Source organism: Stegodyphus dumicola, chromosome 1, assembly GCF_044657685.1.
Source record: "Stegodyphus dumicola isolate Sdum_Otavi_A_Nest chromosome 1, ASM4465768v1".
Taxonomy (NCBI): Eukaryota; Metazoa; Arthropoda; class Arachnida; order Araneae; family Eresidae; genus Stegodyphus; species Stegodyphus dumicola.
The window spans coordinates 284,709,193-284,722,287 of NC_140768.1; the positions used below are offsets into that span (position 1 = coordinate 284,709,193).

The following is a 13,095-nucleotide window of genomic DNA, read 5'->3' on the forward strand; positions in this document are numbered from 1 at the left end:
TTCAAAGGTAGGCAAAATGTTCATGACAAATGGCACTGTGTTCAGCCATACCTTAACAGAGATGGCCTTGTGGAACAAGTGCAGCAATGCATTCTGCACTGTGGTGCATGAAATCATCACAAACCTGTGTTCCAGAAAACTGTGCACCAGTTGGGGGCCAAAGAACCTTACACCCAAACAACAAGCAAAATGAATGGGAACAGCATTGACTTTTCTACAGCGATACCACAATGAAGGCGACAAGTACTTCAACAGGATTGTTAGTGATGAGATGTGGGTTGCTCATTTCACCTCAGAAATCAACGATGCATTGGTGTCACATTGGATCTCAGTGCCAGACCAAATTCGAAGAAACTGTATCCATGCAGAAATTGATTTGCATGATTTTCTGGGACAGAAAAGGCATATTTTGCTCGTTGACTTCTTGCCAACAGATGCTATGGTGAATGCTGAACTTTACTGCTCAACACTAGAGAACTTGTGAGCAGCCATTCAGAATAGAAGACATGGGATGCTTAGTGCTGATGTTGTGTTTACCTGCATACAGCAAATAAAAAAAAAAAAAATAAAAAAAAAAAAAAAACCTGCTGAGGAAGTTTCGCTGGGAGGTGTTTGACCGTTCGTCTTATAGTCACAGTCTTGCTCCCACCAACTTCCACTGGTTCTTGCACCTGAAGAAATTCCTGTCTGGACATCACTGTCTGATAAACAAAAACGTGCAGACAACTATCACATGCTGGCTCGATTTCCAAGTGGCAGACTGTGACACTGGACCAGAAAACTTGTCCCATGATATGGCAAGTGTTATAATTTTGTTGGTTATGTTAAGAAGTATTTGTAATATTGCTATATCTTTTACAATACATCTTTCCAGGTGATTTATTTTATTTTATGGTCCTTGGGAACATACTTTCCAGATGACCATTGTAGAAATATGTATAGTGGTAATTTGCATTGGAGGAAGAGCGGAAGCTTAGCTTGGATTTGATGAAATAATCAAATGATTTTAGACTAATTAGGCTGCCTTATATCCCTCATGTTAGTTTGTGTATTAAAAACTACTATCATGTTTTATGCGAAACTTCTTGTGTAAGTTCATGTAATATAACTTTTCATATATCGCTTTACAGTTTCTCCATATTACAAACATCTCGCCTCGCTTGTTATTTTCTTAAAAGTGCTCTGTCTTTCTAAGTACTACGCTAGTTTTGATCAACTGAAGATCTTTTTTGGGAATAACTTTTCTTGAACTTAATGAATTAATTCCTGAAAACCAAACTTTGTACACAAAAGCATTAAAGAAGACAGGTTTAGCTGTTGAAGGATTTCACATCCGACAAGAAATTATTTCAACTGAGTAACAAATAAAAATTGCAACTTTGACACAGTTCTGTTTTGAGCTGAAGGGTTTCTGTAATGTACACTAGTGTGCAAAATTAAGAGAAATTTCAAATTATGTCCTTTTTTATGAAAAATATTGAACTAAAGGTGCTAATTATGCCACCAAAGAGTTATGCAAACATTCAGAATACAAGTGTGCTTAATGTGTGGGTCTGTGATTGTGGAGGGGATATAAGGGTTTTTGGTTATTTGTGTGCTCTTACTCCTTCACAATATTTGCTGTGTTTCTCACAAAAGTTGAGTAAATTTTATAAGGTGTCAGGTAAAATGAGAGCCATGAACATATGGATGACGGAATGAGAAAAGAATTGTTGATAAGTTGGAGGTAGGCTGATCACAAGCACCGTGTGGTGACAAAGCTCAGTGTAATGCATGATGTCATCTGCAATTAATGTAAATGGTTTCAGGATACTCAATACGTTTCAAGAAAACATGCTCGACAAAGATCCGCAATGATAATGAGAGTCATTATTTCTTAGTATTAACACATCTTGGGTGCAAAGCGACTAAAGTTGTTTTGTACAGATTGGTAATTGAACGTGAATTGATGAGCTTTTGTAATGTTTTTACAACGCGGTCGAGTACTCATGAGCACTAGGTTGACACCTGCAGTTTTGAAAGTTAAAACGTGCTTGCAAAAATGCATTCCTATGGATGTGCTTTGCTGACACTGTTATGCTATGATGAACGTAGCATTCAACACCGGAGCTTTCAGCTGTGCATTGATATAAATCTGGGAAGTTGAGCAGCAGACACACTCTACAGCTGACAATTTTGCCAAGTGAACGCTGCTCGTAGGTTGTTCATAAAAGTACGTCCTCATAATTGAACTTCATTGCAAGGAGCATCAATTTTGTATGTTATGGAAGGCCTTTGGCTTTAATAATAATGAAGACCAGACTAATGGACAGGCTTTCGAAAGTCATACTTTGTTCAAGTTTATAAGCCAGTTGTGTAATGGTTTGGACAGGCATTATGCTGGAGGGCCACGTACTCTTGCATTTGTTGACTGCCATGAAGTATAAAGAACAGATCTTAAGTCATGTGTTCGATTTTTCAAGAGCACAGTTGGACCTGGGTTCCTGTTAATGAATGACTGCTCATGCACACAAGGCTGAGCTGGTTGACGATTGCCTGGGAATTGAAGATATTGCCGCATAGATTAGCCAACCATGTCTCTAAATGAACCGAATAGAACATACCTGATGCCTGGGATGATCTTAGGAGATAAATTTCGTATCGCCATCTCTCTTCGAGAACCATCCTGGAGTTGGAAACTGCCTTGCTGCAGGAGTGTGACTGCTACAAGGACTCCTCATCTGCCTCCTATCCAGCATGCCGTCAGACTGCACAACCTGTTTACCTGTGAGAGTGGATCGTACCCCATATTACAGTTATTTTCAGTTCGATATCACAATGTGAGTTATGGACAGCTTCACACTATAAGCTTTACTGATAATCACATGTACATAAAATGACTTTTGAATGGTGCATCTTCCTCTGTTATAAATGTATATTCATACCAAATTTCATTAAAATCTGTCCATTAGGTTGTCAGAAATTCAATATGATGTGGAAATTTTTAAAATTTTACACTTTATTATATTAAGTTCTTCAAGCAATTATAAGAATAGAATTCAAAAACTATAGCAGTGTCAGATTACCACAGGAGACATTATTTTTAGTATTTAAACACTTGGGAAAATATGTGAAATCTAAAATCCTGGCTTACCTTCATTACCAAACAAAGAAACAGTATTTTTCTTAGATACTGTTGTTATATTATTTATTACTTGCTCAGTCAATTTCAGTTTAGCTACAGTCTTTAAATAAAGAACAGAAAAAATAAGAGGCTTAGCTTGCAGATTATTGAGAAGCAAATTAAAATCAATATAACATTTTCTAAAAGCTTTAATTCAAAATTACATGGTTCCACTTCTTTTGCACTATTGAAATCAATTTAAAAATTACTTTATTTATTAAATAAAAATTGAAAATAAGTCTAAGGAATAAAAATTTCATATAAATAATTTAACTGTTAAAAATTTAAATACTTGTTTATATAGTCTAAATTCATAGAACTAATCACATGAAAAAAGAACTATAATTGAGTAACTTTGAAGCTGAGAACTGGTCAGAGAAAATGAGAACTTACTTCCCAAAGCTATCACATTATGGTCTTTTTTGAAGCAGTAATAAAAATTTATTCTTTTTTAAATGCGAACAATTGTCATCATAGTGACATAGTTAATTGATAAAATAATATCATGCTGTATCAATATATAGTGTGTATGTGATAATTCCAAATATTCACATTGTTATGTGTATTTTTCATAGTTCACATATTCGCAACAGTTGCTATTATAACATATAGCATCTTTTTCTTTTAATTACAGGTAAAAAAATTCAAATGTGTTTAATTTGTTTTGCCAGTATTTCAAAAAGTACCAAATTTGAAGTATGAAAATAATGTAGTTCATTAAAAGAAAGTGCCTTGTTTTAGTATTTAACAAAAAAAAAGGGGGGGGATGTCGGCATGTCAACATCAGTAAATGAAGAGAAAAATTTTAAAGATCTGGATTGGTTCGTATAGGAGAAGAAAGGCAAGAAAAAAGAACGTAAATAACAACAAAAACTATACATATATAAAAAAAGAATTTTGAAAGTGTTTTGTGCAGGAACATCAAAATGAAGAAAATTTAGGTTCAGCAGCATATGACTGAAAGAAAAGAAGAAAACAGTGACTGAAGATTCTCCAAAATTGTAATATATCTATGCAGCCAATTAATTTAATTTCCATGTTGCAAGATTTCACTATTAAAACAAACTACTATCAAGCATATGTTTAGTAGACATTATAGAAACTGATAGAAAAATTGCAATATTGTTAAAAATTAATATTTGTTTAAGTGTGTGGTAATAATAGTAAAATAAATTATTCATATGTATGTAAATTTATTTCTTCTATTAAGATGCCTTTTACTGAGGGCTAAGAAGATTGGAAAAATGTTAAGAGTTGAACAAAATAAATATTAAAACAGGAAAAAAAAAAAAGAGTTGTGTAACAACATTTGTAGCAAAAAGTTTTATACACAGTTATAGCATTGAGACTATTTAGGATATTGAAGAAATGTCTTAAACAGTGACTGCAACTGAAAATTTTCAGAGGAACATTTACTTGCATTTTATGCCTATAATGAATATTACAGGATCTTAGGACGATAGAGAAGCGTTGGAGTTTTTAGCTGAATTTTATTAATTTTTAGCATTTTGCATTACAAAAACACAGCTCAAAAAGGAAATGCAAATTTTTTTATACAGTATATGATGAATTCAAGTGTGAAAAAAAATTACGACCATTTAAAAAACGGAATTTCAGAAACCACAGTACTATCGAAACTTTTGATCCCATGTCCAAGATAACACATATTCATCAACTTAATATCATATTGTGCTACTTGTTAGATAATGGTTGATGTGTTGAGTATTTCTTTTGTACTTTGTATGTAGGGTACCACTTTGTGAAATTCACTTTATAGAATAAAGGCTTAACTCTTCACGCTGTTCAGAAATCTGGATGAATATTTAATTTGGGCATTTAATGAATGTTTTTGAAGATGATACATGAAATGATAAAACAGGAACATTAATTTATATACAAGAAATTTGTCACACTAAAGGTGGGATTCTCAACTAGGGTGTGGCATACAGTCAATCTTTTATTTACCCATTGAGTTCATAAAGTTTATAAAGGTTAAAAAAACTACTTTGCTTTGGTGTTTATCAACATTTTTTCACATTAAAAAATAATCTTAGTTTAAATAAATATATAGGTATTTTTCGAGTTTTAGAGAATAGGTTTGGTTTGGTTTATTGAGATTACAGTAAAGAACACTAGGGCTATCTGTCTAAGGGAAGGAATGCCTTCATGGAGGACTTAAGAGAAACTGACTTGTATAAATGTTAAACACCCATGCAGCCAGTTAGTTCGCCTGGAATCGAACCCAGTTAGGAACTACCAGGTGCTCAGCAACTTTATTGCTTGGCAGCTGGTGGGCTTTGGAAACTAGGGAGAGGAGAAGACTCAGGTGTTAAATAAACGTTTTTAACAGGCGCTTGGGCGAAAGCCACATATCACACGAGAAAGCACATATCTTTTCTGACATAACTTGAGGCAAAGTTAATAAATGAGAATAAATCTTGTGCATCGTGTAGGATGAGTCTCCATATACAATTACTACAGCTAACTATGTCAGGTGGTATGATAGAAAATAAATTAGTTACTTATTTTAAAATATATGGTAGTAAAAGGATCATGAAGTAAAATAATACCCGGCCTAAACATCTATTGAGCTGAAATAATAATTAAAATTAAGAAAAAGGTATTAATATTGGTCAGTAACTCAGGTAAAAGAATTAACATGTAGTGAAGGATGTTTATCCCCTAGATGACCCAGTTGAGGTGATGGCCTGGAGTAGTTAACCCTGTGGGCCATAAATGGCAACACATATGCGTGATATGTTTAAGAGGTTAAAATGGGTGAAATTAAAATAAATCATGAAACAATTAAGTTATTTTGGGGGAAAATTACAACATGGATCACACTGTAATGTACAATTTAAGCATTCAAATGCAAAAGGACCACTGCCAATCTTTTTCTGTTGTCACTATCCAAGCAGTTATAATTCGAACTTGGTATGGAGCTGTTATTCACTTTACAAATATTACTGAAAAACCTTTTTGCAATTTTTGCTATACAAATACTAATCTTATTACCATCAAGTTCATAGTGAATTGCATCGTTCCATATAAACCACAGGCAGTTAGCCATCTGTCAGAGTCACATTCTGGATGTGCTGAATTAGCTTCGTTGTAGAATCACATAAAAAAATCCTAGACAGGGCAAGTGTAAGTTATGCAACATGGATTTGTATACAAGAATTTTGTTTTTAATAGATAGAACGGAGTTTCGTCCAATTAAGGAGTTGAGTACCCCTAAACTTATTTAAAATATATGTTATGTGTGAGGCCTGCCCAAGTGAGTCTTTGGTCTAAAAAAATGACACCAAGTTATTTAACTTGAAAGATTGGAAGAAATGATCATCTAACAATACTGAAAAAAGTTTGAAAACCTCTGCTCTAGAGGAAAATTTTAAGTCCATCGTCATGCCACTACTTAGTAGCACATCATCGTCTGTTTTGTTTCAGCTTTGTCCTTGTTTGACTAGCAGCGCCATCTGTATGTCATGGAAGATGCCATCCAACTCTCATCCATCCTGATGCTGGAATAAGTGTTTAGTTTTATTTCATGCTGGAATAAGTGATCATCATCAGAGAATCTAAGAAATGGGGGGGGGGAAAAGTAGGTAGCATCAGAGGAAAAGTTGTCATAGATGATTCAGTCAGCCATCTTCATTTGTCATCTTTTCCCTTTAAAAAATGATGACTTTATCTCTTCTTGAATACTGTTTAGTCTTCATCGTATTTAACAGTCTATCTGAATATGTCTTCGTAGCTTCTTAAACATTGTCATTGTCTTGGATACCTTTCATCTTTAGACATGCTCTCTATTATTCTTGAAATTGGTTGAAGTCTTATTGGTGTTTTTAAAGTAATAGTCTGCTGGTCAAGGACTTGAGAAATTGGATGGAGGTGGTTTTACTTGGATATAAACAAACAAACATTGCAGAGGAATCAATAAGTGCGAAGATGCATTTAATTTGTAAATTTAGAAATTATTTAAGAAGTAAGTTTTAAAAGTATTACCAACATATTTAAAGAATAGAAAAGTAATAATAAAAATTTTAAATGATGCAAATATTCTTTATGTACACTATGCAAAGGAAAAGATCTATATCTCCCATTTTACTGGGCCAATTAACAAAATTCAACTTGCATTTTTCATGTCTCGAAAGCACAACTTAGAATGTGTATTAGATAACAGGTATTTTGACACACAATCGGACTTTTTCCGAAATAATATACCTATTTTTTCCATATTTCGATTCTCTGACTCAAATTATGCCAAACTGCCTAGTTTTGTAAAAATCGCACGAGTAGTTGTAAAAAATTAGCTAAAAAATTTTAGCTCCTCATTGTTAATTGAATTTGATATATATTTATTATTAATATATTTTTTATTAAACTTATTTCATTCTTTTTTTATTAAACTCCTTCTTCCAGAATTTTAAATTTAGGCTTAAACCAAATGTAATTCACATATATTTTATTTAAAAAATTTGTATTTTTAAATATGTTTTATAAATTTTTTGAAAAAACATCGTTTTAAAGTAGACCTATTTTTAGGCACACCTACAAAAAATTTTTTTATTCAAAGTTTTTCTAAAATATACATGAATTTACATATTGGAGCATTTTGAAATTTGACAATTTTTTAGCGATAATAACGCCAAACGATAACAAGCACTTTGTTGAAATATTTGAAAGTATGAACGTTGAGTTTCTTCCTGCTTGTCTGCAATGGAAAAAAAAAAAAAGGAAAATAAGTTGCTTTAAATTAAGAAGTTCGCCAAGTAAATTATTCTTTTCAAAAACTGAAAAAAGTATGGCAAGATAAATTTTTCAGTTTCTCTGTAAATTTTGCACCAGATTTTACAAAATTTAATATTTAGGCATAGTTTGAGTTGTGGAATCGAAATACAGAAAAAAAAAAATGGCATGTCATTTTAGAAAAAATCCAATTTTGTGTCAAAATACCTGTGTTAGATTGATGTTATATATAAATCTAATACAGTCAAAAGTCGTTAATTTGGACACCCTTAATCCGGACCTCAAAGCTAAAAACTTTCTGCGCATGCGCCGCATTGGCACATTCGCACAGGCGTTTTACGCGTGCGCGTAAGACCTTGACTACTGCGGAAGTGCAGAATACGTTTTCGCCTGCACGTTTAATGTATAATGGACGGTGTAAGCTAAAATTATCTAATTATCTATTTCAGTTAATGATTGCGTTGTTCCTTAATCTTCGAATTGGATCCCGCTTATTATTTTTTGCAGACTGTAAGAGCAATTTTATAAAAGTAAACTTGAACTTTCGATTATGTCAAATAGAATTTCCGATGCTGGAACTTCCAAAGGATCTACAAAATGAAAGTATGTTTCGATGTCCCACAAACAAAAAGTGGAATTGCTGCAAAAAATGGATAAAGACATGAAGAATGTGACAGAGAGGTTAGTGAAAACAAAAAAATTTCCATTGACAAGTTAGTCGGTATTCTCGGCACAGCAATTAACGGGACTTGAACAGCGAAACTTTGTAACTGAACAAGAAATTATTAATTAAAGAGAAAGTATTATCACATAAAACGAAGCAACTTAAACAACTTACATTGAAAGAAGTGTTTAATAAAGTAAACAAATAAATATTAAGCTTTTTTTTATGTAAATTTTGATACCCTTTAGATCATAATTGTTCTTTATTTCATAAATTACGGTTTCATATTTTTAATTTTAGAATTTCTGCATGCCATCTTACGAGATTTAAACTGATGATCTATAATCCGGAATCGCCGAAGTCCGGATTAACGACTTTTGACTGTCTATATCTTAAGTCACGTCTTCGAGACATGAAAAACGAAATTTGAATTTCGTGAATTGGTCCAGTAGAACGGGAGATGCAGAACTGTCCCTTCTCCCCCTTTTTTTTTCGCAGTGTACTAGCAGCTTAATGAGACCTCAGCTCATATAATAGGAGGACCGGAAAGTAATGTCATTTCTGCGCATGTCGACAACAACATGCTAAGGGCAGAAGTGGAAGCAAATCCATGTCAAACATTCTTAACCAACCTTGGTCGGCCATCCAAGAACATTTAAAGCAGAATGGAAAAATAAGCAAAGCAATAGAAAAGGCATCATTCTGCAAAGCGACAATGCAAGACGGACACTGGAAAAAATGAATTAATTGGGATGGGAAATGCATCACCCACCATACTCGCCCGATATTGTACACTCAGATTTCCATTTATTCCGATCCCTACAACATTTTTTTAGTGCCAAAAAATTTGAATGATGTCCAAAATGCCATCTTGAGATATTTTACTCAAAAACCAATTGATTTATATCGGTCCGGGATTGAAAATCCGCACACTAGATGGCAAAAGGTTGTTGATAACGCGAGTGATTACATTATTGATTAAAAATAAAAACGTGTTAAAAATTTATTCATGTGAATTTAATGTAAGAAAGCGACATTACTTTCCGGTCCCCCTATTACATTTTAATCCAATTTATTTTGGGGGGGGTATTTTATGTCTATTGATGCTGCTAGTATATAACTGTCAAACCAGATAATACAATGATATACTTCTGTTCATACGTTTGTAACATTTAAAATATTTGTGTATAAGTGTATGAAGCTCCAGATTATGCAGCTATTTGAAAAAAAAAAAAAAAAAAATCATTTTGTGTAAAGGAGCCTTTTTAAATGATAGAATGGCACATATGTACCTTCGTTATGCAAGTAAGCTTTGCACACACGGTACCTGAAATTGCACAAGTATTAGAATTTAAATTGTATTTAAAATGTATTATAATTTATACAACATCAATACTGTATTTTCATTGACAGATGGTTATTTTTTAAGAGTAATTTTTGGAGAAAACCTCTTCATTCTATTTATTCTTTAAAATTTCCAAAATAAAAGTATTTCCAATTGAAAGAATATTTTTTGCAGACCTCATGTACAAGTGATCCTGTGAAGTAAATGCATAATTTTATCTTGAATAATTAAGTTTTTTCTTTATTAAGTTAAAAAAAAACATGAAATTTATTTATGGTGAAATAATATAGTTTTTTTTACCTGTCATTTTGAATTGCTCATTTAAAATGCAAGAATTTATGTACTTTTAATTTCTGGAGGACTGATTCATAAGTTAGTAGGCATGTTGTAATTTCTTAAGCTTAAAATTGTTTCAGGTGTTAAACTGATATTTGGATACCAAGATTATAGTGCAATATCTTTTTAATACTGGCATTTTTATATTAAAATTTCTGTTTGAAATTTTAATTAATAGCTTAGGCTATTAGATTGTAATCTGAAGTTTTCAGAGTACAATTTTTTTTAGCTCGAAGTGGCAATTTGCCCAGAAGGGCTATTTTGTATTGTTTTTAGCATTTTGCATTGATTCACTATAAATAGCGAATCACTTTTTAAATTGTTGCCACCAAATATTAGAATTCTGTATTATATTTGAAGAAATTAAATAATGAAGAATCTGCATAAATGTATGTATGTTTCTCGCATTGTGATAAAACAACGGTATCTAGAGCCATCAAATAACATGTTTCCACCTGAATATGGGCATTTGGAAGCCCAAATTTGGAATTTGTTTTATTACCTCTTTCATATTTTGTAAAGCATTTATGAGTTTTTGATTAACCCTTTGCGGCACAGTGTGTCCGGTCTGGACACACCTAAAAATTTCCTTCTGTACGCACAGAAAAATTGAATGAAAAAGGATTTCTAGGTTACTCTGAACCTTCTTTATTTATAGTAGATAGCAGCTCAATACAAACCAGTCCATATATTTTAGCCATGTTTAGTTTTTTAAGACCCTCATTTTTCAAAGAAATGTTCCAGATTTTTTTTAGCGTATAAAAGGAATTGTTTGAAAAGAAATTTCTCTGTTATTTTTTGGGCTGTATGCTAATCTCCTTATTCTATATTAGTTTTAAATTTTTACCTTGAAATCTTGCCTAAAATCGAATGGCGAACTCTAGATGTGCCCAGACCGGCCTCAACGATAATCTAGGACAACTGAGAGTCTGTATTCATTGTTTCTCTGCATCTCATTGGTCAGTTCACTGGCAACAATGCTCATTTCAGCACTCTTTTCGAATCTCTATTCAATCAGTGTGCCCACTTTGGGCACCCCCACAGAATTAAAACAATAAGTGGTATCTTAAAAAAATTTTACTTGTGTACTCCTCTAGGCCTAATTAGACTGCCTACTTTTTTTTTTTAATCAAAACTTTTTGACTTTAAAAGGTAGCGTGCTGGAAAGGGTTAAGAAACTCAAGATTTCAAAGCAAGCAATGACAACACTGGATGGGGGAAAAAACACTTTTATCTCCAAATGTGCGAGACTGTATAGGAAATTCTAAAGATGTGCTCTTTGAAATATTTTGGAATATTGCTGTTGAATTGAATTTTATGTTTTAAGTGCGAAGAACATGATATTTATTAAATAAAGGTAACGCACAAAACTTTAAAAAAATGACCCTCTGGACATAATATAAAATCTGAAAGCTTTCAGATTTTTTTTTAATTATTATTTTCATTTTTCAACTTTTTAAGAAAATGTCTTCAAATTTCACTTCGGTCTAAAGCTCCTCATACATAATCTGCTATGGCATCAACACTTATTCCTACTATACAATAAATTATACTGCTAGGAATTAATGCTTTAACAGCTTTGAGTTTTTATTATTACTAATTTATATCAGTTTTAAACATTATTGTATATTTGTATTGGATTTTTGTGTTTGTGTTTATTTGAAATATGTTTTGATTTTTTCATAATGATGTATTAATATTTTATCTTTCAGATATCAAGCATTTTCAAAGTTACTTTCAACAACATCTTCTGTATATATGGATAATCTTTTTAATATTTTACATAACTTATTCTACATTTTATGGTAAAGAGCAGTTATAAGTGATAATTCTAATAAGTTTTCTTTTACTGCAAGGTATGTTTTAGGTTTTTTTTCCAATTCTTATTGAATTTTAACTTTAAATTCACCGCTTTAGAATTTAGAAATTGAATTTTTATTGTAATAAATTTATTCCAGTATAACAGTTTTCTTTGCATATATTGCACCTTAAAACTTTTGTATCTTATTTCTTCTATTTACTAAATATTTATTTTCTCGTAAATCTTGATTTTTTCTCAAATAATAAATTATATGTCTTGCTTCTTTTCCTCTTTTCTTAATATTTATGTAATGTATTTTCTAAATTTATGTGTTTATCTTTAAAAGGCTCAATTTTGGATTTTTAGTTTTCTTACCTTCATTTCTCTTGTACTTGGCAGTTTTACCCTAATTTATATTTTATTAAAAAGTAATTTTTTAGTATTTTTTCTTACAGCTTAGTGATGAAAGCTAAGTCTGCAGTAAAATGAAAAAAAGAAAATAAAAAACAAGAAAAAGAAATAAAAGTTCTGTGAAAAAAATGTAAAAATTTGTTTTCTTGTTTCTGTGTAAATTTCTTGTGTCTGTACTTAGAAATTAGCTATGCTGAAAAGGTTTTCAGAGCCTTCATAGTAAAATATATATTGGACAAAACTTAGATAAATTTAATCTTACTATTAAGTATATATTTAAAATTCTAATTACTGATAGTCAGGTTTCAATGCAAAACTTCAGGAAAGTTTCATGTAAAAATAAATATGTAAAGGAAAAGGCACTTGGGAATGGCTTAGTATTTCAGGGGTAATTGTTGATTTTTGAAAGTCATTGCAATGCACTTAAATGATGCACTTCTTGTAATTCAAATTTCATTGTAAATCATGCCCACAAAACTCCTTCCTAATCTGGCTTTTATTTTTTCAACCATTGATCATAGATATGTACTTTCAGTTACAAAAACATTTCAAATGATGCAAAGATTCATGTTTTTAAAGAGGTTAATTTTTTACAAAATGTAAAATTTGACTTCCCCTGGTTTTTA

The 13,095-nt window shown here is 31.8% G+C and overlaps 1 protein-coding gene across 2 annotated transcripts in view; it reads left to right on the top strand.

Annotated features, from left to right (window-relative positions):
- LOC118187968 (polyadenylate-binding protein 2-like) overlaps positions 1-12,606 on the top strand; it is a 47,251-nt gene extending 34,645 nt beyond the window's left edge. For both annotated transcript variants that reach the window (XR_004758038.2, XR_004758037.2), the window contains 2 exons: positions 11,970-12,113; positions 12,514-12,606. The gene's annotated coding sequence lies outside the window, so the exon portion shown is untranslated. The remainder of the gene's footprint in view (positions 1-11,969; positions 12,114-12,513) is intronic.
- Positions 12,607-13,095: the final 489 nt, after the last annotated feature.